Here is a 26,751-nt window from a genome sequence, read left to right as displayed (position 1 = left end):
AGTTTGTATTTCTGTGGGATCAGTGGTGATATTCCCTTTTTCATTTTGTATTGTGTCTGTTTGATTCATCTGTCTTTTCTTCTTTACTAGTCTGGCTAGTGTTCTATCTATTTTGTTAATCTTTTCAAAAAACCAGCTTCTGGATTCATTGATTTTTTTGAAGGGATTTTCATGTCTGTATCTCCTTCAGTTCTGCTCTGATCTTAGTTATTTTTTGTCTTCTGCTAGCCTTTGAATTTGTTTGCTCTTGCTTCTCTAGTTCTCTTAATTATGATGTTAGGGTGTCAATTTCAGATCTTTCCCACTTTCTCCTGTGGGTATTTAGTGCGTAAATTTCCCTCTAAATGCTGCTTTTGCTATGTCCCAGAAATTCTGGTAAGTTGTGTCTTTGTTCTCATTGGTTTCAAAGAGCTTCCTTATTTCTGTCTTAATTTTGTTATTTACCCAGTAGCCATTCAGGAGCAGGTTGTTCAGTTTCCATGTAGCTGTGTGGTTTTGAATGAGTTTCTTAATCCTAAGTTCTAATTTGGTTGCACTGTGGTCTAAGAGACTGTTTGTTATGATTTCCATTCTTTTGCATTTGCTGAGGAGTGTTTTACTTCCAATTATGTTGTCAATGTTAGAATAAGTCTATGTGGTGCTGAAAAAAATGTGTATTCTGTTGATTTGGGGTGGAGGGTTCTGTAGATGTCTAATTAGGTCCACTTGGAGCTGAGTTCAAGTCCTGAATATCCTTGTTAATTTTCTGTCTCATTGATCTGTCTAATATTGACAGTGGGGTGTTAAAATCTCCCACTATAATTGTGTGGGAGTCAAAGTCTCTTTGTAGGTCTCTAAGAACTTGCTTTGTGAATCTGAGTGCTCCTGTATTGGGTGTGTATATAGTTATAATAGTCAGCTCTTCTTGTTGCATTGATCCTTTTACCATTATGTAATGCCCTTCTTTGTCTTTTTTGATCTTTGTTGGCTTGAAGTCTGTTTTATCAGAGACTAGGATCGCAACTCCTGCTTTAAAACATTTTTTTTTGCTTTCCATTTGCTTGATATATATTCCTCCCCCCTTTTATTTTGAGCCTATGTGTGTCTTTGTACGTGAGTTGGGTCTCCTGAATACAGCACACAGATGAGTCTTGACTCTTTCTCCAGTTTGCTAGTGTGTCTTTCAATTGGGGCATTTAGCACATTTACATTTAAGGTTAATATTGTTAAGAGTGAATTTGATCCTACCATTATGATGCTAGCTGGTTATTTTGCCTGTTAGTTGATGCAGTTTCTTCAGAGTGTCAATGTTCTTTACAATTTGGTGTTTTCACAGTGGCTGGTAGCACTTTTTCCTTTCCATACTTAGTGCTTCCTTCAGGAGCTCTTGTAAGGCAAGCCTGGTTGTGATAAAAGCTCTCAGTATTTGCTTGTCTGTTAAAGGTTTTATTTCTCCTTCGCTCATGAAGCTTTGTTGGGCTGGATATGAAATTCTGGTTGAAAATTATTTTCTTTAAGAATGTTGAATATGGGCCCCACTCTCTTCTGGCTTGTAAGATTTCTGCAGAGATATTTGCTGTTGGTCTGATGGGCTTCCCTTTGTGGGTAACCCGACCTTTCTCTCTGGCTGCCCTTAACATTTTTTCCTTCATTTCAACCTTGGTGAATCTGACGATTATGTGTCTTGAGGTTGTTCTTCTTGAGGAGTATCTTTGTGGTGTTCTCTGTATTTCCTGAATTTGAATGTTGGCCTGTCTTGCTAGGTTGGGGATGTTCTCCTGGATAATATCATGAAGAGTGTTTTCCAACTTGGTTCCCATTTCCCTGTCACTTTCTGGCACACCAATCAAACATAGGTTTAGTCTTTTCACATAGTCTCATATTTCTTGGAGGCTTTGTTCATTCCTTTTTTTTCTTTTTTCTTTAATCTTGTCTTCATGCTTTATTTCATTAAGTTATTCTTCAATCTCCGACATCCTTTTTCAGCGTGATCGATTCAGCTATTGGTACTTGTGTATGCTTCACAAAGTTCATGTGCTATGTTTGTGTTTCAGCTCCATCAGGTCATTTATGGTCTTCTTTAAACTGATTATTCTAGTTAGCAATTCCTCTAACCTTTTATTCAAGGCTTTTATCTTCCTTGCATTGGGTTAGAACATGCTGCTTTGGCTTGGTTGAGTTTGTTGTTACCTACCTTCTGAAACCTACTTCTGTCAGTTCTTCAACCTCATTCTCCATCCCATTTTGTTCTCTTGCTGGAAAGGAGTTGTGATCCTTTGGAGGAGAAGAGGCATTCTGGTTCTTGTAATTTTCAGCCTTTATGAGCTGGTTCTTCCTCATCTTCATGGATTTATCTACCTTTGGTCTTTGATGCTGGTGACATTTGGATGGAGTTTTTGTGTGGACATCCTTTTTGTTAATGTTGATGCTATTCCTTTCTGTTTCTTAGTCTTCCTTCCAACATTCAGGCCCTTCTGATGCAGGCGTGCTGGAGTTTGATGGAGGTCCACTCCAGACCCTGTTTGCCTGTGTATCACCAGCAGAGGCTGCAGAACAGCAAAGATTGCTGCCTGTTTCTTCTTCTGGAAACTTTGTCCCAGAGGGGCACCTGCCAGATGCTAGCCAGAGCTCTTCTGTATGAGGTGTCTATTGACCCTTGCTAGGAGGTGTCTCCCAGTCAGGAGGCATGAGGATCAGGGACCCACTTGAGGAGGCAGTCTGTCCCTTAGCAGAGCTTGAGCGCTGTGCTGGGAGATCCGCTGCTCTCTTCAGAGCCAGCAGGCAGCAACGTTTAAATCTGCTGAAGCTGTGCCCACGGCTGTCCCTTCCCCCAGGTGCTCTGTCCCAGGGAGATGAAAGTTTCATCTATAAGCCCCTGACTGGGGCTGCTGCCTTTCTTTTAGAGAGTCCCTGCCCAGAGAGGAGGAATCTAGAGAGGCAGTCTGGCTACAGCGGCTTTGCAGAGCTGTGGTGGGATCCGCCAAGTCCAAACTTCTGCTGGCTTTGTTTACACTGCAAGGGGAAAACCACCTATTCAAGCCTCAGTAATGGTGGACGCCCCTCCTCCCACCAAGCTTGAGCGTCCCAGGCCTACTTCAGACTGCTGTGCTGGCAGGGAGAATTTTAAGCCAGTGAATCTTAGGTTGCTGGGCTCTGTTGGGGTGGGATCCACTGAGCTAGACCACCTGGCTCCCTGGCTTCAGCTCCCTTTCCAGGGGAGTGAAAGGTTCTGTCTCACTGGTGTTCTGGGCACCAGTGGAGTATGAAAAAAAACTGTGGAAGCTAGCTTGGTTTCTGCTCAAATAGCCAACCAGTTTTGTGCTTGAAATCCAGGGTTCTGGTGGTGTAGGTACCCGAGGGAATCTCCTGGTCTGCAGGTTGTGAAGACCATGGGAAAAGCATAGTATCTGGGCTGGATAGCACAGTTCCTCATGGCTTCCCTTGGCTAGGGGAGGGAGTTCCCCGACACCTTGCACTTCCTGGGTGAGGCGATACCCCACCCTGCTTCAGCTAACCCTTCGTGGGCCGCACACACTGTCTAACCAGTCCCAGTGAGATGGACCAGGTACCTCAGTTGGAAATGCAGACATCACCTGCCTTCTGGATTGATCTCGCTGGGATCTGCAGACTGGAGCTGTTCCTATTCGGCCATTTTGCCAGCCACCACCCCAGCACGTTGATTTTTAGTTCAGTGGAACTCATGTAAGATTTCTGACTTCTAGCACTCCAGGCTGTAAGATGCTAGTTTATGGTAATTTGTTACATTAGCAATAGAAAACTAATACCAAGGATAAATATATGTGATGCTTTGGAAAGCTTAAAATGTTACTGAAATCTCTGTAATGGGTAGTGTGTTTTGGGTCCTTGATTAATACTTACTAAATATAGATGAATTGACAATTAGGATAAAAAATGTTGTCAGCTACTAGGTGGGAAATTACGTTACAATGTACTCATACATTATGATGTAGCTGGTGGACATATTATGTTATTTTTTGCATTGTTGATCTATAATGGATTTTAGCTTGAATTTGGACCCCAATGGAGTTTTTGAAGTATTTTCGAAAAGATTACTTTATGATGTAGCTGCAGCATCATAGAGTATTAAAAAAATACTATATGCAGAAACTTATGAAAGTAATATAATTGCCAAACCTTTTAGAACAGTTTGTAGAACTTTCTAGAAGTTGTGACATAGTTAAATGAATACTGTTTTTCAGCTGCTTAACACTATCTGTCCAAAGCATCTAGTTTACTTTCAGGAGAAGCTTATCTAAATGCTAATGGGTAACTCAATTAAGAAAGAAATGATGAGTTTAACCAAATAGTTAATGCAGAAGAAATCTCTATAGTCCTCAAAAGGGCTCAAATACATACTGTCAATCACAAAGGTAAAAAAGTTGTCAAAGTTTTGAGCATGGGTGATAAAAAATAGCTTGTTTCCATAATGGTCTGCATACATTTGAGTATCAGAATGAACTCAGAAGCATTTTCTTTTTCTTTCTTTTATTTTTATTTTTTAATAAGAAAAAGATTTGTCACAAACTTCAATCATAACTGAAGGTGAAAGGTGTATGGAATTTGTGATGACTATATTCCATAGTTTATTAATTAGAAGATACATGCATTTAAAATGTTGATTGTTCCTCCTGAAAAGTTATTATTAAATTTTATATATCTAGGGATATGTGTTTTCATATATATTTAATTATATTGGGAATTATGGCATTAAAATAGAGAAAAATACAAAATATCCACACAACTTCCAATTTCCTGCTTGACCTGGTATATACTGAAGTTATAAAAATAGCACAATATACAGTGAACAAAATAGTCATAAAAATGTGAAGCAGAGAAACCTAGTAGACATCAGAATCTAAATCCCTTAAAGATGTTGTCCTTAAAATCAGTGTGAAAATCAGAATTCATATTATAATAAACTATCAAAGACATTTATTAAACTGATTTTTCCTCACACCAGGTGGCTTTCCCTTCCCCTCCTCCCAGTTTTTTCTTCTCTTTTTAAAAAATCAAGTCTAAGGAAACCTATAGTGAAGTTCTTTAATAGCAAAGTATAATGGGGCCTCCTACACCAAGGTATGGAGAGGGCTGTCTAGTCTATTTTTAAAAGTCTCCAGGGAAGGAGCTTCTACAACTTCCTTGTGAATCTCTGACTTCGTACCTGGCAATCTTTCCCTCCCAGGGTCCCCAGGCTGGTCTTCCTCTCTTGCTTAAGAATTTATTATAGATCAAATTATTTTAGGGTTCTGAATATATTGTTATATTTAAACGATACTTTCCCCAAAGGGGCTCAATTAAAAGAGCGCAGGATGTCTGTGCGGCTGAGTGCTATCCTCAAAGAAAGGTGTTCAATTAACAGAAATGGGTGAGATTCAGGCCATCAACAGAAACCCTGATGTTTTAGAAACAACTGCAATCTAAGTATGTCTTCTCCCTCCTGATTTTTTCTGGAGTTACACACTTTTGAAGACAGATGACCCCAGCCTAAGTCCTCGGGCTAGACTCTTGACCACACTGTCTATTTCTTCATCAGAGGGTGATGATGGTGCTTACCTACCTCCATTTTTAAGTGAGGATTAATTAATATTTTTATGATATTTTCAAAGATGTTAAACTGTATTTAGATGCTCTAAGGGCTGATGTTATTTCTCAAGGTGTTTTTTCTTTTATTTTATATAAAAAATTACACAAGTTCTATTCTTGCCATATAATTATGTGTTGGCATTCACAAGGAAAGATAAATTCTTTTCAACATTTGTCATGTTTCTATTAATGTTATCTACTACCTTTATATTGGCATTTTATCTTAGGAAAAAAAGCACCACAATATAACTAGAACATTTTTTAATGTTTACATTTGTATTTAATATTACCTATGAACTTCTAATTAAAACATTAATGTGGTTATCTAGTTTAAACCATCAAAGTGTTAAATACTTATGTTAACTATTTTATTGTTTATTTACTTGAGTTTTTGGGAAAGAAATATACTCTCTTTTTCTTTATGTTCACTTATAATTCAGCTATAAAAGTTTTTATATCTAAGAAATATTTAGATTCTAATTTTTGCATTACAACTTCTGTTAGGATGAGCATAAAAACATATTTCAGACTGATTACACTCATCAAAGTTTCTCTTGGTTGCTGTTAAGGATAACAGGAAAGTCATCTTTATGATAAGCAAATTATTTTTATCTGCTGATACATTAGTAATAAAGTAGTAGGTTACTTTTAAATATTTGAGGTCCATTTGTTTTCATGGTTATCATTTGTTCTAGGAAGGCATTTAGAAGCCTGTTTGTCTGCACAAATTATTGAATATATTACTGGAGCCCAATGGAGAATGGCAGGTTTTTGCCATTGTGTGGTTTGTCTTTCATCTTTGGACACTCTGTTCCCACTGTTCCATTCCAGGAACAGAGTGAATACACTCGCAGCACATATATATATGTGTGTGTGTGTATATATGTTCTATGTATATATAGATATATATATATCTGTGTGTGTGTTATATATATAGAGAGAGAGATGGAGTCTTGCTATGTTGCCCAAGCTGGAGTGCAGTATCATGATCTCGGCTCACTGCAATCTCTGCCTCCCGGGTTCCAGAGATTCTCCTGCCTCAGCCTCCCAAGTAACTGGGGTTACAGGTGCGCACCACCAAACCCAGCTAATTTTTGTATTTTTAATAGAGACGGGGTTTCGCCATGTTGGTCAGTCTGCTCTCAAACTCCTGACCTCAGGTGATTCACCCGCCTCAGCCTCCCAAAATGCTGGGATTACAGGTGTGAGCCACCGCACTGGCCCAGCATACAATGTTTAAAGGCGTCAAACATAAAGTATAACAAAGATGAATTTCTCTTTTTCTCTTTCCCAATTCAGCTATACTATTAAGATTATTTTAAAATAAAGAGTCTGATTTTTAAAAAACATGATTCAGATCATTGTTTCTGTTCTCCCTTTCTTTTGCGTGAGCAGCTCAAAACTCAAGGTGCTGGTGGGAGCTTTGGGAATGGTTGCAGAGTTTCTGTGCTGTCTGTCTTGCTGTCTCATCTGCGTCTGATCCAGGAAGGTGGAATCTGTAGAGGAGAGTTACAGTGTTAACTCTCCCCTTCGTTTTCTAGGCACATTTTAGAGTCAGAGACGCAAAATATATTAGTACAGTATTAAAAGGAAAAAGTAGCATGGGAATGTGATTCATTGTGCCAAGACACAAATAATTTAGCTGAAAGTTCATGTCACAGTAAATAACAGAAACAGAGTTTCTTATCTTTTTTTTTTTTTTTCTTTTTTGTAGTACTTAACTGTCACTCATCTTGGGTCTAGGACATAATTTCTGAAGCCAATTTTCTTCATTTTGAAGAACAGATAATAACACTTAATCTAAGAAAATATTTTTAAAATGCCTTGTAATTCTTAACGAAATGCATCACAATCATGTAAAAGCATCTCTTAGTCACTATTCATATTGTTCAATCCTAGTTTGTCTTTTTCTTTCCAGTAATAATCCATCCTGCTTTTTAACAGATTGTAATAGGGGAGCAGTGAGAGAGAAAATAGATGGGTAATCTATTTCATGCTTTACCCTGTTCTATATAATTTGTTTATGTTGGGTGTGTGTGTGTACGTGAGAGAGTTTATATTACTTACATTGCTTTAAACTAAAGTCACAACTCTCAGTGGATTATTACTTAAACAGTAGGAAAAGAGATTATCCTATTTTTTACTACTAGAATGCAATTAAAAATATATTTCTAACTTCAGTGATTTTCAAATAAGAAAATTATATTATTCATAATACTTCATTTTGTTAATCTGATAGTATAACTACCTTAAAAATAGTTCCTCTGTTGTAGTGATATCATGTCCCAGGAAAAAGAATACATATATGTAAAAAACTCACGATGTGCATTATTAACCAAAATAATTTTTAAACCCTTGTTTCCTTGTATTAGTGGGTCTTCAGGTCTAAAACAAATATTAAACTAGAGTCTTGTTTGTTTGGAATATGGACTCAGTATAAGATAATCAAACCTGTTTTAGGAAAAAAATCATTAAGAAATTTATGTGAAGGATCTATTGCATTTTTCTCTTTGAGGTGAGCAAAAGCAAGTCTGCTATTGCTGATACCACTTGAAAGCTCATTGCTGTGAACACTTTCTTTATTTCTTAACAGAAAACTGATTTTAAATGTTGAGGTTAGAAAATCTACTCAACATTTTTTAACTGCTCTAGCTTTAATTCATAATTACAAGCTTATTCCAATCTCTGCATAATGAAACCACATTTTAGACCAACAGCTGTTATCTACTTTTGCTAGTAGCCTTGGGGTATGAATATTTTAATATTCATTTTATATGTGCAGATAAACTAAATACTTCCGACTGGAAGTCTATCAAATTAATCGCAAAAATCTTAGTTGCTGTTCTTTCTTCCATGCAACTCATTTTTAAAAAACTGCTCACTTTATGCTCCATTTTCCATAAACCTGAAAGTGATTTTTATAAAACATACTGGGGAGAATGTAGAGAAATTCATGGATATAAAGGATCATGGAAAAGATTAAAACAATACTGTTTTAGTGACCTGCCCTTCTGTCCATTTCCATTTCGTGCCAATTCAGTTTAAGATTCAATATTTTGCTTATGGCAATGTTTTAATAGCTGGTTTTGTGTTGGAAGGCTGTGATTTTCACTTATTTAAATAGTATTAGGCTGTCTCATGTAAATGGTATGGGCCTAAAAGTGGAACCCTTCCCCTGCCCCTCCAGTTTTCCCAGTATAATCTCACAAACACCATTGTGATGTACTATAAAACCTACAGTAATTTTTGTTTTTGGATGGCATTGAATGATTAGAAAATAAAAGTTCTGTAGCCCAGTAAAATCTAAAAGTGCTTATTCTGAAGCAGAAGATAAAAAGATGATGGAAGATACCTCAAAGAAAATAGAAATAGATGAATTTGTAGCTAAGGTTAGCAGATATTAATAGTAGAGATGGTTCACACAGATTCTTCATATTTTTCTGAATTCTGTAGGAAGATGCTTCCACCTGTTCTGCATTTGAACAGAACAATACTACTTACATCGTACAATAATCAGTATTTGGGGTGGAAAACATAATCTGTATCATTAGCAGATCAAGATCATGTATCTCATTAATGTTAAACCATGACTATTTAACATGTTTGAGAGGCCTGAGCATGGTGACAGAAACGTAAAGACAGGAAAAAAAAAGTGACGTAAAATTGTCTATGTAGTGTTTTTCTAGTTATGAGAACCAGACTTCTGTGAAAGCTTATTTGGTCTTAGTGAGCACATATGTGATGATGTCTTATGTGATCTTTCTTTCTGACTTTATGTTCTTGGCTCTTGGGATAACAGAAGACAAACTTTTAGGCCCTTTGTCTTTGAGAAACAGATGCTTTTCCCCCTTTTGTTTAACGGAGACATCTTCTGGGTCTTGACGATGAGAGGAGATAGACACTTCTAATCTTTTTCAGTGCTCGCAACAGCTAACGTTTTCCTGCTCATCTCTTCTTGGGGCGTTTACCACTGCCTTATACTTTCCCCTCATTTCCCCTACTCCTTTTGATTGTGTCTTACAAAGCCTTTGATTGGATACTGGGGAAATTCTGTCTCTCTTGAGCCCATTTTTCATTTTCACTTTTTCCTTTGTTCTCATGTCTTAACAGACATATGCCTTTCCCTCTGCCATTTTTGATGGATCTTTCCAGAACACTGACAGCTTTCCATCATGCCTTGTCCTTCAAAGTCTTCCAGATGCTTCTTTATGCTTCCTTTCTTAATCATTCCAGCTGCCCTGGAGGGCTCCCCGCATTTGATTTTTGTCCTTCTACGGGTATTTCCTAGCATTTCCTGAGGAATTACTCTGTGGTGGTTCCATGCTAAGCACTTGGTGTGCCTTATTTTATTTATTCATCTTGATATTTAAGAGGTGTCTACTTATTGTTTTCATTCTGTAGCAGAAGAGAATGAAGCTCACAATGTTGAATAACTTGTCCAACGATAACTGTAAAGTGGAACGACTGGGAGTCAACCTTGGGTCTGTTCCAGATTTTACCCTCCTTAGTCGCTGTTAGAATATTTGATTCATGTCTCCTTCCTTTCTGAGCATTGTTCTCAGTGACATTGGCTTTCCTACTGAAAGTTCATCAAGCAAGCTTTACGGACTCATAGTACCAACAGTCGCAGCATTCCACTCGCCCTGTTTGGCTGCCATGCTCTGGAATTGCTCATCATATACCACTGAAATCTCAGAGTTGGTGGGCTCATTGCAGACACACTGTTTTGCTTGCCATCTATCCCTCTTCTTTATCCCGACTGAACCTACCTCTCAGTATCTCTCCTCTCCTGATCCACAGTCCCTTTTAGTTTATTTTGCCCCAATATTTCATGCCTTTTGATGACATCATCTTTCCCCAGCTGAATGATGAGATTGTCTCTAGTTTTAGTGGCTCATACACATCAGTCTAGACTCCTGAAGTCTCTTGATTTTAGACAAGTCTTCAACATCAACCCCCCAATCTAAAATAATTATTAAATATACATTATTCACACCTCTCTTTAGATCATAGATTATCACTAGGAAAAATGAAAAAACATTCCTGGGGTATCTTATAGCTTTAAATTCTGTTTCTAGAAAAATGTAGACTTAAATGGCAGATGTTGTTTCCAGCTACACGTTGGCACTTGCTTCTTCTTGGAAGCTCTTCTATTTATCCCTTCTGATTCCTTACTGCTTTCACCTGTGGCCCTGTTCCAAACCAACTTTTACTTCCTCTTTCTCACAGTCCAACCCTAGTCACTGCAGAAACATCCACTTTCATCTTTCTCTTACTCATCTCTTCCTTTGTGCTAAGCTCTCATGCTGAGTCCTGTTCCCTGTAACAAATGGTCCCCATTTGTGTCCTAGGTTCTGTCCAGTTGTTATTTTGAGGTATCCCATTCTGAAGCTTATTTTTTCCCTTGACTGTGATTTGAGTCTTTCTCATTACAGCGATTCCTTTCTCCTTGTGTTCAAACACTCAGCTCTCCTTTCTTAAAAAGTTCTTCCCTTTATAGTCTGCCTCTTTTAGCCATCATTTTATTTCACTTTGCTTTAACTGCTGACATGTATTAAATAAATGCTCTCAACCCACTGTATTCATCCTCTAACAGTCTTTCTTTTAATCCTTTGAAATTTCAGTCTTTCTTACTCAGCATTTTGCTGGGATCACAGTCATCAATAATTGTATTCTTTTTAGTTCTTTCTTCTGTCCTCATTGTTCTTGACTTTTTTGTAGAATTTGGTAAGAATTAGCTAAGAAACAAAGGCAGAAATTCACTCTGAGATGCTGGGGCAGTCCAAGAAGCAAAGTACAAGGATTGGGCATAAATGCCTGGAGACTTCCTAGCCTCTACAACTGGGAGAAATCAGTGTTTATTGCTTAAGCATACAGTCTGTGGTGTTCTGTTACAGCAGCTCAAACTGACTAGGACAGAGCACATATCGGGACCTTATTGATATTTCGGATACATTGTTTCTTGATTCTTTCTCCCTCCCTTCTTCCCTCCCTCCCTCCTTCCCTCTCTCTCTCTCTTTCTTTCTCCTTCCTCCCTTTCTTCTTCTCTTTCTGTCTCTTCCTTTCTTTCTCTTTCATTGATCAAATTGCTGAATGATGATTAACTATAAATGCCCTACCTTTTATAACAGTTGTCACATACCAAATTTTCTGATAAATTATCAGTCTCGTTGCTGACTTCAGCCTTCTTCAGCCTGTTCTTATTGGTCCATTTTCCATGTTTCTTCAGCAGCTGCCAGGAACTATCTCAGGTGTACTGGATATTAGCCATTGCTTCAGCATTTGTGTTAGCCTAAAGTCACGCAAAGGGATACTTATGAGAATTCATTGCATGACATTTATTATGACTGTGCTATTTCATATTGTATCACTTGAATTGTTCATGCCTGTAGTGAGTATGGTCAACAAACCTGACATCTTAATCACATATAAAGGCAATGTGGGAGTGTCTCCTTTATTCCCTGATCTGGGGCAGTCTGGCATTCTGTCATTCATTTATAGCTGGAGTCTAAGGGTGTAGAAGTAGTCACAGCAATTCTGTGGATCCTGATGTCTAGAAGGTAATCTGTGGGCACACTTTCCAAACATTAGGTTTGCTTAGAGATGTACAGTAGAGTATGATTAACCTAATTTTCCTCATCCTATAGGATTTTATCTTTTGGGCCTCTGATCTCAGAAGGAGTCACCACTGTATTGTTTCTGGCAATGTTGACTTCAAGATGCCTATTAAGCATCGAGTAGAGATATTGATTATGCAGCCGAACATATGAAGTTAGAGCATAGGAAGGGGTCTGGATTGGTGTTCTAAACTTGAGAGTCTTCATCTTATAAAGCCACTGGAGTCAGTGAAGAACTAAGCCTTAATAAATAAGAGAAGAAGTGTGAAGCACCTAAATAGTTAGGTACTAAGCATTAATAAATAGGAAAAAAAGTCTAAAGGTCTCTTCTGAAGGATGCTGGGGCCTTCAGAAAGGCCTTATCTGAAAGACCCTGAAGACATTGAACATGGAGAGCTAAGAGAATGATGATGGTGCCACAGAAGAGCCTCGGTACAGTTGCTTTACCCTCTGTCTCCATCCCTTCCCACTCTCTCTTCTGTATTTAGCTCTAATAACAGAATGCAGCCCTGATCCTGGTTTACGATGACATCCAAAATGCTTTAATATGGCCATATGGTCCCCTGATATTCTATGTTGACCTTCTATTTAACTGCCAATGACAGAATTATCTCTTGACCTATATATCCTGGGGATTCTTTAGTCTGCCATGTATTTTATCTAGGAGAGTAGGGTAATCTACCAGAGAATGGAGGCCTCAGAGCTTGGGTTCCGTGAACAATTCCCAATGTTGGCATTTGTCCACTTCCAAGGCACTCTATCCTTACATTTCTGTGGCATGCTTTAAGTCAAAGATCAATGTATCTTTCATTCATCCCTGGAATGACCTCCTTCAACTCTACAAAAGTTCTAAAACCATGGTGACAGCTGAGTCTCCTGGATCTCATGTTTGCAGATGGAACAGTACAGAGACCTTCAAGTGGCCCAGGCTTATCTGCTGCTCCGCTTCTCTTGCCATCAAGAAAAATCTCTACTTTCTCAAGACATGAGATTTCTATGAAGTGTTAGTTAACATTGATCTGTATTTTACAATGTTTCCAGGGAGTTTGTTAGAAGTTCTCAGTTTACTGCACTCACCCTGAGCTGTGGATATTTGGCTTTCATCTGGCTTATCCAGTCCTGCACGACAGTTTCTTTCATTCCACTCCACTTTCCCCCAAAGTATCACAGCCCTTGATGGGTTGATTCCCATTTTTTTTTTTTTTTTTTTTTGAGACAGAGTCTCATTCTCATCGCCCAGGCTGGAGTGCAGTGGCATGATCTCAGCTCGCTGCAACCTCCGCATCCCGGATTCAAGTGATTCTCCTGCCTCAGCCTCCCGAGTAGCTAGGATTACAGGTGCCCACCACCACACCTGGCTAATTTTTGTGTTTTTAGTAGAGATGGGGTTTCACCATGTTGGCCCAGCTGGTCTCGAACTCCTGACCTCAGGGGATCTTCCCGCCTTGGCCTCCCAAAGTGCTGGGATTACAGTTGTGAGCCACTGTGCTCAGCTGATTCACTTTCTAGTGTACTAAAACCTAACAGACAGGTAGGTGATCATAGAATCTCAGATGTTACTGAGAGCTTCTTAAATCCAAAGTCTCAGCATATAGCCTCAAATACAACCCACGCAAAGCTGAGGTACATCACCAGTCACCTGCATGTGAGCACATTCAAAAGAAACATCAGGCTGGCATTTAAAAGGGAACTGATGGGATATCTATTAAATGGAGATTATATTGCATAATTAAATTTAAGTAAATCTTGCAAGTATTTTTTAAAATATTATGCAACAACAAGAATAACTAAACCCTCCAAAACAAAAAGTGAAACAAAAAAGAGAAAACAAGCAAGCATAAAAACCAGTAAAATCTCATAGGTAAGGTTAATGTGGCTGATCCCTATCTTTCAATTGCTAATTTTATTTCTAAAATACAGTCTGATTGTTCTCACTGACTTAGTACTATACATTTTCATGTAAGAAATACATATTAATTATATTAAGCAATTTTTATCACTTTCCATTTGGTTTCCATGGGAAATTCCATCTGAAGATGTTGGAAATGACATCTTTAGAGCTTTTGCTATTTCTATATGATTGTCATTAAAATTTTAATTGTTTTTGCTATATGAAAATTGGCAATAATGATTTGTTTGGGCCAGTTAACACTTAAGTTTATAATAAATTAACACCAAAAGATAAGCTAGATTTGTATTGGCTTCCTTGCAGAAGTCAGTGGAATGATTTCTGTGTTAGACCTTAGTGACTATGAAAAGCTTTTCTGCTATCTTCCCTTAGCTATTCTCCTTCTAGTTTCCACTTCAGCATACCCTATATTCCTTTTTCTGCTCATCCAACAAACAGCATCACCCCCCTGCTTAATGACTAGCACCCATTAGGCAAGAGCAGGGGATTGGAGATTTGCCATCAGGTTGTGAACTGAGTGGACAATAAAGAAGTAAAAAATGATGAGAACAGGGCAGGAGGCAAGAGCTATAGCTTTATAATTATGGGCAATGAGAACTTAGGTAGAAATTAGAGAGACAAAGTTAATTGGAATGGGCATAAGAGGTCAAGTAATTGCCAACAATTATGTCTTTGATGAGGACACGAGCATACAACTCTGGTCCACAAATCCTTGACACCTCTAATTGTGAGATGTGGTATGTGTCACCTTGAGTCTGGACTCTGTGCTTGCTTGATCCGTAGTAGAAGTGATGCTATGCCAGTTTCTGGGTTCAGTGTTAAGAAACTGTCAGCTTCCATTTCCTGTCTCTTGAGACCACAACTTAAAATCCAGCCACCATATTGAAAGGAAGCCCAAGAAATCTAATGGAGAGGCCACATGTAGGCATTCTGGTCCGTAGTCTTAACTGAGGTCTAGATGATGCTCAACCACCACATATGTGTGTGTGCATGATCCTCTAGATCAGTGGCCCCCAACCTTTTCAGTACCAGGGACCAGTTTGGTGGAAGACAGTTTTTCCACAGACAGAGATGGTTTTGGGATGAAACTGTTCCACCTTAGATCATCAGGCATTACTTAGATCCTCATAAGAAGCACACAGCCTAGATCTCTCGCATGCACAGTTCACAGTAGGGTTTGGGCTCCTATGAGAATCTAATGCTGCCACTGATCTCACAGGAGGCAGACTCAGGCGGTAATGCTCAACTGATGGCTGGTCACCTACCATGCAGCCTGGTTTCTAACAGGCCGCAGACCAGTATTGGTTTGTGTCCAGGGACTGGGGATTCCTGTTGTAGATGACTAGTCATTGCCTGCAGTCTTGAATCTCCCCAGTTGAGTGGCCAGATATGGAGCAGAGGCAAGCCATCCCTGCCGCACACTCTCCAAATCCGATTCACAGAAGTTGTGACCATTATAATGGTGGTGGTTTTATTCTGCTAAGTGAGGAGTGTTTATTAAAATGTAGAAAGAGTAATTGAACAACCACTGTCAGGCACAAGTATACCACTATTAAGCAAGACCTGCCATCTCTGACTTGATGTAAATCACATGAGAATCCTATGAGTATATAGCTGTATGTCAAAAGAATGACTTGAATCCCTAAATATAGTAACCTGTAAATGTATTACTCAGAAAAGATAAAACTCCCTTTGAATAAGAAAAACTTTCCAAAAAGCTTATGGAGCTTTTTTTCCCTTACAGGAGAAACAAACCAATATGTAAATAAATTTTCAAGCATGAGCATGTTTCTTTGACACTACCTTGTCACTTCCCTTGTTTGTACCACACACTTTGCTCTTCTAAGCATTTTTGATAAGGGGAATTTTAAAAATCAGTAGATTGCAGCTTGTGGCTGAGGCATTTGGATCGTTTAGGTGGCCAGCTTTGAACTATTTTATTATTGCAAAATTGAAATAAATTGCTTTACTTCTCTACCAGTAGGCTTGTCTGCCAAATTTAACTTGTACGTTTCTAAATCACTTACATATTTTAAAGGATTAAAATTAAAGATGAGATTAAAAACTTTTCTCTTTGCTTCAAAGGGAGAACCAAAATCTCCACGGAGCCTAACTGACAACCTTTGTTGCTGCTTGGAAAGGGGGAGGGAAAAAAAGAATTGTTTGAAATGTTTCCTTAGTTCTTAACCTCTTGTTTTCCAGCCAGTGTTGTTTTGGACTAAACATTGGAATGTTGAGATAGATTGTGATGTTTATCTTGACTTTACTAAACCTAAAGTGATGTTGAAGAAACTGGTACTGAATATTTATCCATTTCTAAACTTGGCTGTGACCCCAGTCTTTAGGAGGATGGTTAATTTGACATGTTCTGGCAGAATTAATTTTGTTGCCATACCAGTAACTTTCTCCTAATAAATTTTTCTCTCTGGAGATTTCAACACTTCAAAAGATGATACAGCATACCTTTTGCAAAGCAGAGGATGATAAGGTTCACGTAGGCAATGGAGTCAATGATTACTTCTGCACCCCAACATATAATTATGGAAGCAGGATGAAGGAACCTTGAATATGCTTGCTAGTGGCACAACTGAACATGGGGAGAAATGTCAAGTCGAGGTTGAGGTTCAAAGTTAGGAACAGGTTTCCAGCTTTGCAGCTGCTGTAATTACACAATTCTGTGCATTGAAGCCATTTATCTCCTGCCAACTGTGGTAATTAATTTTGTTTTCAGTTAGTGGAGGGGGGATTGATCTTCCCTTTATGAAAATCTTTCTCACGCAAATGTTTTCCAGTGTTGAAATGTTGAATGGCTTTTCTCCTGTTGTACAGGTATTTACTGGAATCTGAGCTCATGATTCTCTGAATCCATGACTAATGCAAGTCAGAGCCAAGTTTATTGATGACTTCTATTTCCCTCTTTAGGGATCAAAGTTTTTGAAAATATACGCTACTTAGAACTTTAAAATTATCTCTAAGTCTATTTGCATGTAATGCAAGTACAGCAACCTGTACAGGTAAGTACCTTTTAGTTTCATAAACAAGGAATACAATCTCGTGCAGGCATGCATTTTTCAATTAAACATTTCGTATAAACATATAGTTTGTGTGTCTCAAGGAGTTCTTTAACCCAAATACATGCCAGTGGCCTTGTAGAGTTGAGTTAGTGTTTACAAGAAGGCTTGTCACTGGGCAGCTTTATGTCACTATCCAGAAAACTTGGTCCATACTATCAAACCTTCACCACCAATGTTTTTTACTTTGATTTACTGTGAAAGTCTTTTCTTTTCTTTTTTTCTTCTTTTTTTGACATGGAGTTTTGCTCTATCACCCAGGTTGAAGTGCAGTGGCATAATCTTGGCCCACTGCAATCTCGCCTCCAGGATTCAAGTGATTCTCCCACTTCAGCCTCCTAAGTGGCTGGGATTACAGGTGTGTGCCACCATGCCTGGCTAATTTTTGTATTTTTATTAGAGATGGGGTTTTGCCATGCTGGCCAGACTGGTCTTGAACTCCTGAGCTTGAGCGATCCTCCTGCCTTGGCCTCCCAAAGTGCTGGGATTACAGGCATGAGCCACCACACCCAGCCTGATTTACTGTGAAAGCCTTTGATGTAATTTCCCTTGAAAGTTGGAGAAATTATTAATAGATTTTTTAAAAAGAAGAAAGTTTCAAAGGACATGACAAAATAATCAATGAAATGAATTATAATTTGTATTTTGGTATTTATAGAAAATCACTGTGGATTAAAGACAATATATAATTTTTATTTGATTTATTTCTTGTGTCTTCAAAACTTTGAAATGCATCCATGTCTCAGTCTTTTTGGGCTGCTAAACAGAACAGCATAGACTGAGTGGTTTATAAACAACAGAAACTTCTCTCTTACCATTCTGGAGGCTGGGAAGTCCAAGATCAAGGTGCTGGAATAGTCAGTGTCTAGTGAGGGCCCACTTCCTTGTAGATGGCATCGTCTCTTCACTGTGACCTCATGCGATGGAAGGGATGAATGAGATCCCTTGAGCCTGTTTTATAAGGGCACTAATCTCCTGCATGGGAGCTCTGCCCTTGTAAACTAATCATCTCCCAAAAGTTCTACTTCCTACTATCATCACCTTGGGAGATTTCAACATACAAATTTTGGGAGAACACAAACATTCAAACATTCAGCAACATGTGAAAGGTCATAATTGATATGGTTTGGCTCTGTGTCTCCACCCAAATCTCATTTTGAATTGTAATCTCCATAATCCTCATGATTGGATCATGGGAGTGGTTCCCCTCATGCTGTTCTTGTGATAGTGAGTAAGTTCTCATGAGATCTGGTGGTTTTATAAGGGGCTCCTCCCACTTCCCTCATTTGCTGTCCTTTACCTGCCTCCGTGTAAGACATGCCTTTGCTTCTCTCTCACCTTCTGCTGTGATTGTAAGTTTCCTGAAGCCTCCCCAGTCATGCGGATATGTGAGTCCATTAGACTTCTTTCGTTTATAAATTACCCAGTCTTGGGTATGTCTTTATAGCAGTGTGAGAAAAAACTAACACAATTATGATTAAGCAAAACTGAAATTCCTCAGTGAATTTATTCTAAGAAATTAGATAAACCAAATAATATGAACAATAGATAAAAGATGATTGGACTGGAGGATAAAAAGAAAATTTGTGAGTGGTTGGGGATAAAAGGATAGTGAGGAGAAGGTAAAGTTGAGCAAGAGTTTAATATTTTTTCCTAAATATTTCAGTTAATTTCTGTGTGCCCTCCTACACTTTAGTCCTGGGAATTTAGACCTGGAAGGGGTATTAGGGGCATTCCTGTACTTGCCCTTTTCAAATTTCAAGGCAAGTATGAATCTCCTGGGGATCTTGATAAAATGCAGATTTGGATTCAGGAGGTCTGGGGTGGGGCTTGAGTTTCTGCATTTCTAAAGCACTTTCTTGGACCACGTTTTGAGTACCGAGGATCTAGTCCACTCTCCATTCCACCCTCTTTTTATAGATGAGCATAGTGAGGGCCAGAGACACTAACTTTCCCAAGGCCACAGAGTCCCTTAGCGCTGCACAGACAAGGAGACCCAGATCCTCTGCTTCTCTGCCCAGTGTTTTCTATGTGGAGTGAGAGTTTTCCAATGGTGTTCTGCCAGCAGAAAGTCACCAAAATCATGATGCTCTTTGCAGAATCCCCTTAAATACTCACATACTCAATTAATATTCCTCAACTTTGTGCTAAATCAAATAGCATCTTACAATAGATTCTAGCAATCAGTGCCCATTATTTAATATCAGCAGCAAACACATCCGTTAACTTAAGAGGAGATCCGTGTTTGTACATCCCAAAGCTTACATTATTTGAGGAGTTCTCCTTTTAAAAAGGTACTGAAAATTTTAAATATAAATAAATATGAAAGTCAATATTTATGTGGAATGGGAATAGAAATGTGGACATGTAACAGGAGCTTTGAAGATCCATGCCTCTTCCTTCTTAAATCACTTGCGGCAATTTACAGAGTTTTTCCTAACTGTTGCCTGACTTCCCCTGCCCAACCAGTAAGTACTAGCTCCCAGTACTTGCAAGAGCCTGGGCCAGTGAGGGGTCCTGAAGCTCAAGCATTATTAACTTCACTGTAGAGCTGTTTCTGGTCTAAGAATCAGTGTCGTCTGCATGAAGTGGGCTTTTCTGGAGCAATTAATGCCCTGGGCACAGTGCTCCATGTACCCCGAGACCCCTTGCATACCCATTTCATGGAGTGGATAATCCATTTGCTGGTCCTCCACAAGATTAGAGCTATTGAGAATCTTAACTAGACATACTTTGAGAATCTTAACTAGATATACTTTGCTGTTAGGATAATTTACGGCATTGTGTTAATTCTCACTCAGCTTCATCACCTCGTTGGAAGGCAGAAAGACAAGCCAATAGACAAACTAGAAAAACCAAAAATAGTTGACTAACTTGGAGCTGATCATGCTACATGAGGACGTGGTCGTCTGAGCTTCAGCAATTCCAGCGTATTATTATTGTTTTTTTTTTTTTTTTATCATCCCTGGACCATCCCAGTTATTACCCAGCTTTTGATCCTTTGCCAGTGTTCATTACTTTAGGTCAACAGGAGATTGATAAAAGTAACTGTCAAGTTGAATCTTAAAATAGAGAACCAAAATGTAGCTGAAAAAATATGCATGTGTTCTAATACTTCTGAATGTTCTTAGAAAATTGCTAATCCGAATTTTAAACTATTACATTTCATTTTTTAAAATACACAAGACATTTGTTTCATAAGACATTTGTGATGTTATATTTTGATATTCTGAATAATCCCCCTTGTGCCACAGTTTAGTATAGTTTCAACGCAACAAATATAATTTAGCTAAAATTAGCTGAAAGCATAATGGATATTAAAAACCTTCTGAGATACAAAGTTAAGAACATTACATATTTCTTTGGTATTGACTTTATGTGATGAATCATATTAATACATCTCAAGTCATTAATCTTGTCTGTTTGTATTTACTTAACTGGGATATGTAGTTTTGTTATATTCACTATTTACGCCAGTTATGGCGGATGCTATTTCACATATATCTAAAATTGGTTTACATATCAAGATGATTTATTTAAACTAGACCAACATCTACATTCATTTATGCTGTGGAAATCAGCTTTGATTGTCTTTGTAGCCAACTTGGAAAAAAAATCTGGTAAAATCATTTAGTTTCTGAGTTTGCTTTACGAGTGATTTTCTCTGGGAAAAGAAGGGGGGGACTTCTGCTAAATTGGGGATCTGGGTAACTGAGCATCTCTGGGAGGAACAAAGGAATAGAACAGAGGGGCTAATTGTTTAATTAGTAAATGTCTGCTTGGTTAATGACATATTAATGAGTTTTTAAGACCGTCATATCATTTACCATAAAAGACCCATGTGCCTATCCCTGGATGTACTGTATAATTAAGTAATGTGGCCCAGAGGAGTTAATCATTTAAAACCCTGTCATCTTTCTCAAGTTTGCAGATAGAAGAGCTAGCACAGAAGGCACCTGCCAGGTAGAGTCAGGGTGGCACATAATTCTGAACTAAATTGTCTCTCTGCAACGGCTGCACAGTCAGATGTCTGCCCAGAAGCAGAATTTTTTTTTTTCTTTTGACAACTGAAAAAGCTGCTAAGATACTGCCACTTGCTCCTTGGCACTCAGTTACTGGTAGTGAGAGTATGTGTTTGCAGAATAGGGACCACGTGAGCGGCTTTTGAGTACTTAAAAGACTGTGGAGGCTCAGAGGACTCAGAGATTCTAAAACTGTGCTATTCAATATGGCAGCCACTTGCCACGTGTAACTATTCAAATTTAATTAAATTAAATAAAATTTTAAAATTATTATTTTTTTCAGTCATATCAGCCACTTGTCAAGTGCTCAATAGCCACATGTGGCAAGTGGCCCCTTTCTTGGTGGCACAGACATAGAACATTTCCATCATCACAAATGGGATGGGATGGACCACATTGTGGCTAAATGCAAATGGTGGTGGGGGCCACCAGGACACTGGCAAGCAGTGCTCACCCTGTGTTCTCCATTCGCACCCGTGGAAAGCTGAAGAGAGAATGCATTCTTCAAACCCTGGAATGTCAGCCCCAGTCCTACACCAATAGTTCATATCCTTTTTTTCATGGGGCAGAATCCACACCAGAATATTGCAGCCATTTGTTTAGACTAGAAAACGATAATTTCCCTTACCACAGAGCAGACAGTTTGGGGGATGAAAATTATGTTCTTATTGGTAAATTATAGAGCTTACTACCACAAGCAGCACTATGAAATTTTCCAGCCCAGCTCTTTGTTCTAACCTACTTCCCTTAGACCCTCCAGAGCTTCTTGTTTCAGACCCGCAGAACTGAATTCAAGTCAGAAACTGTAGTTCCACTGCTTTTGCATATGTCCATGTGGTTTTTCAATATAAGATAAACTCTATACTCAAAAACTTTTGAGTGCCTCAATTTTCTTCGACCTTCTGCAGAAAAAAGAGTTCTCCAAATGGGTTATTTTAAACAATTTACTTCTCATTCCTGTTTCTTGAGCTCCACTCTACAGTCGGATTTGCATTAATATTTTCTTGCTTTAGATCTCTCCTCTCTCTTCCTGGCCTCTATTTTTCTAAATATTTTTGTCATGTTTTAGTCATTTTAAATTTAATATCCTGCAAATGTCTAATTAATTATGTAAGCATGTGCCACCTTATACAACTGGAGAGTGATTCCAGTAGTCTTCAGGGTAGAAATACTTAAGACGCCCTTCCTGATCTGCTGGTAGTAGCAAGAGGTCTAGGAGCTCAATCTGTTTCCCTTCAAGATTCCTGCTGAATCTTGACAAGGGAACAAGAACCTTGTCACCTACATTGGGAATCTTTGCTGGAGCTGTGTGATAATGGTGCTACTGCCAATAACTTGGCACTGGCCATATCACACCTGACGCAAATGCTCCAAATAATATAAGCCTGGAGTCCCAATCATCCCACAAATGCTAACACATCAGACACCTTCTAATTTCCAGCAGTCCAAGACTTTCTCTGTGTGATTTGCAGTGGAAGAAGAACAAGCAGTTTATTTTAAAAAACATAGTTCCGGAGGTCAGTTAACGTACACAGCTCAGACTTAACTCTCTAGATAAGTGCACATCCATCTTTCTGAGTTAGAGAAGTCCTGCAGAAAGTATTGCTTGAGCGTAAAAAAATGTTATCACAAAATTCATGTATTTCCGCCTTGTCTGACATCAAATAGGGTAGATAGATTCTTGCACACAAGTGTCACGTCTTTCCCTACTTCATTGGCGGAAGGAGTACACTATTTCTCTCCTTGCCCCTGTGACTTTGTCTCATGGTGGACAAAGTGTACTTTTCCACCTCTTGGTCTGGGGCTTAAGTATGTGTTTTACTTTCGTCAAATAGATCTTATCAGGTACAATTTTATCAGAGGCATAACCTACACTTGCCCAGTTGGGCTTGCACTCTTGTATTCCTGCCTTTTATCATGAGAAGATACCTTGAGTAACTTTTCTAAGCGGATGAGAGAGACACACACGGAATAACTTGGACCCAATCTGAAGCCTGGACCCCAACCCAGCTGAGGCTAACCTAGCTCAGCTACATCCCAGCTACCCTGAAGATGTGTGAGTGAGAGAAAACATGCTTAGTTTTGTATGCCACTGAGATTTTGGATCTGTCAATAACTGAGACATCAGCCTTTTAATGATTAGCAAGACAATATTAATTGTGTGTGAAGGTCAAAGGGCATCTGAGGTTGTACGGGCATGATTGTCTGTTCTTTCTGGCTTTGTACTTTCGTGGTTATGAAACACTTGGAACCAGAACAGGAAGAGTATTTGCCATTTCAGCCCTACCCTTACATACTGACATGGTAGAGAAGTACAAGAAGATGGTCTTAGTCTTTGTCTTGGTGAGGCATGCCTGAAATGCAGAAGTGGGTAAAGGCCTTAGTTCTTGTGAGGCCTGTGAAGATGGCTTTGAGAGCCATTAGGGAATTTTATAAATATCCTATTTCGCCTCCTTCCAGGACCATGCTGTGTTTGCATGTCTCCACTCTCCTTGAAGTTGTCCTTGGCCAATTACTTGTTTTGGACAATAAAATGTAAGTAGGTTTGATGTGTGTGATGTGCTACCTCTGAAGCCCTAAGAACTAGTGTTTACCTTACCTCTCCTTGCCCTTACCATTGTAACTGGCCGCTTCCCACATGGTGGAGGGTGATGCTATGGAAGCCAAGTTCAGAGCTGATGGGCACAGAGCATGAGATAGAAATACACATTTGCTATTCTAACTCACTGAGAAATTTCTTTATTATACCATAACCAAACCTATCCTGGACTCTTACAATTTCCTGTATTCAAGATGATTGAAATCTAGTAAAGGAGATGAGACAGGTTCCTATTCAAATCAATATGGGAATAGCGCCATGAATGTATGGTTCAAAGTAAATTTTATTCGAATGTAGAACAAAAGAGAAATTACTTCTGACCAAGGTGATCAGAAAAGACATGGTTAAAGATGAACAGCTTGAGCAGTCATTTGAATATGATAGGATCTCAATAGACAAATGATAGAGGGAGGCATTCAAGAGCGATGAAATGGGAATGGAGTTGGAGAGCCCAAGGGGTATTTAAAAAATGGAGCGCAGACAGTTGAAGCCTTTTTAAAACAGGCTCATTGCATATAGCTGAGCAGCCTTTCAGTACAGAAACTCATGCTGTGGCCTTGAGTATAAGGCCCAAATAATACCAGATAAGAAGACCATGGCAGAGGGTGAAGACCCTTGAATGTCAGACAAAGAAATATGACCTATGTTCTATTGGGATGAGAGCAATGGGAGTTATCAATGCTTTATGTGTAATTCAGGAGTCAGAGGAAAGCAGTGTTTTAAGAAGATTCCTTTGGCATGGTCTACATGATGAACAAGGAAAATTAAAAAGGTGACTTATCTAATTTTCTCTCCCTCTTGCTTTGTCTAGAGGACCCACCACAACAATTGAAGAATGATATGGAAAGCCTTGATATACGAGTCATAAAATGGGAAGATACAAATGAAAAGGCACTTCTAGAGGGAAATATGTATCACGGAGTCACTAGTCTACAGGTTCTGCCACTTAGAAGGCTATGTAACCTTAGCCAAGTTACTGCTATATCACTTGAAGCTTCACATTCCATACATGCAAAATGGTGATAATACCAGTACACATTTCATAGACCTCTAGAGGAGTGGGTGGTAAATGAGAAAATTCACACATCCCAGTGCCTGTTTATCCTGTATAGTAAATACCAACAAATAGAGGCTACAATTACTTAAATTAATGGTCATTTCAGTTTCTCCCGAGGACTATGACGGTATTTTTTTTTCCTACTAAGCAATCAATTTGCTGTTTCTATGTAATACTTTTTTGGAGAGGAAGACAAACTTCCTAAAAATGTTAAGCTATCAAAATAAAAATGAAAAAATGCACTTTTCTGTTATTTCAACATCACTCGTCCATTAGACCAGAAACACCAAGTAAGCATGACCATCAAGGCAGTTCTTTGTGCAGTTTGGTAATTCCTTTTAAGGCCCCCAGGGAGGCTGGTAGGAAAGAATACTGAATAGGAAAGCAAACAAGATTAGGTCAGCACCCACTCTCCCTTTGGGGGGATTCACAGTACTGTTTTTGTTTGAATAAGCAAAGCTCTTGCAAAAGTTTGGCTTGTTTCTCACTGAATCCAACGTCTTTTCCCTATCCTTCGGCTAATATTTTAAAAGGTAAAGCAAGCATTAGAAAAAGTAAAGTGGCAGTTTAAATAAAAAGTGGAGAAATGTTTTTCAAAAGGCAAACAAAGTCAGCCAAAATAAGACAGCCTTCCTTAGCTGTATGAACTGAAAATCGGTGAGTGAAGCTATGGAAACGTCTGTGTGCCTCTTCCCTGCCTGTATCTATCTTGGACACTTACATCTTCACATCAACAAAATTAGTAAGGAAGTTATTACCCAATTTTACAAATGAGGGAAGAGCAATTAAGTAAATTTAAAAGCACGAAATAAAAATGGGATTTCACTCATTCATTAAACAGAGATTTATGAATGTTGGTTTTATGGCAAACACTGTTTAAACCACAAGGATGTAACCTTGACCAAGTCACAGAATAGAATTTCAAGCAGCTAGAAATGTAATGGTGGGGTGGGAGGTAGACAAATAAACAGAACTAGTGTGATGAGGGCTTTGAAGGCTCCTTGGAGGAGGTGAATTCAAGCTTGAGTCCTGCTGGGTGACTGCAGGTTAGCATCTGCTAGGGCGAGAGGGCAGGGCACCAGGGGAAACAGAGGCAGGTCAAGGTGGCTGGAATGTGGCATGAGAGGCAAGCAGTGGCCAGAGCACTTGGATCGTGAAGTTCCTTCTGCATTATGGCATCTGGACTTCATCAGAATACGTTGTCGATATCCACTGTCTTTATTAGAATCTGATAAATCCTTAACCTTTCTATCATTACCACCTCCATCCAAGCCATTACAATTCCTTACTGTGATTATTATCATATTCTTTTGTGTGATCTCCCTTCTGATCTTGAGGTCAAGTCTATTCTAACACTACCAGAGTAAGCCTGTTAAAATGTAAGTTAGATTATAACTCTTCGGCTTACAACTTCCAATGTTTTTTACTTATTAAGAAAACAGACAAATGAAAAAGAGCCTGGATCCATATAGCCTGTATGGCTTTACTGGATCTGCTACCTTCTTTCACCACTCAGTTTCTACCATATACTCTCTGATCTCACTTCTTATTGCTGTTCCCTCTCCTCATTCTGTCTGGTCCACTGATTCAGCTTCCCTCCTGTTTCTAGAGCACACACAGTGCCCACAGCATGCTGTCACCACAGGACCTTTGCACCTGCGACTCTCTCTGCTTAGAATGTTTCTTCTTTCTGACCTCCTTATTAAGGTCTCTACTTAAATGTCACCTTCCTGCTGAGGCTTCCCCAATCCCCTTTATGTAAAGTTGTAACTCATCCTCCTACCCACCTCAGGAATCCCTGTCATGGAATTCACTACCTAACATACTTAAATTTCATGTGTTTCTCTTGTGTATCGTCCATCTCCTCCTCTAGCATGTGATCTCCTCGAGAGG

The 26,751-nt window shown here is 38.9% G+C and overlaps 1 long non-coding RNA gene across 1 annotated transcript in view; it reads left to right on the top strand.

Moving 5' to 3' along the window:
• The window catches only part of LOC106997788 (uncharacterized), a 216,338-nt gene extending 191,238 nt beyond the window's left edge, over nucleotides 1-25,100 (top strand). The window contains exons 5-6 of the long non-coding RNA XR_013417075.1: nucleotides 23,663-23,737; nucleotides 24,613-25,100. This is a non-coding gene — a long non-coding RNA (uncharacterized LOC106997788). The remainder of the gene's footprint in view (nucleotides 1-23,662; nucleotides 23,738-24,612) is intronic.
• The last annotated feature ends 1,651 nt before the right edge of the window (nucleotides 25,101-26,751 follow it).

This window comes from Macaca mulatta, chromosome 4 (assembly GCF_049350105.2).
Source record: "Macaca mulatta isolate MMU2019108-1 chromosome 4, T2T-MMU8v2.0, whole genome shotgun sequence".
NCBI classification, from domain to species: domain Eukaryota; kingdom Metazoa; phylum Chordata; class Mammalia; order Primates; family Cercopithecidae; genus Macaca; species Macaca mulatta.
The sequence above is the reverse complement of the archived record's forward strand: the minus strand, read 5'-3'. Positions and strand labels throughout refer to the sequence as shown.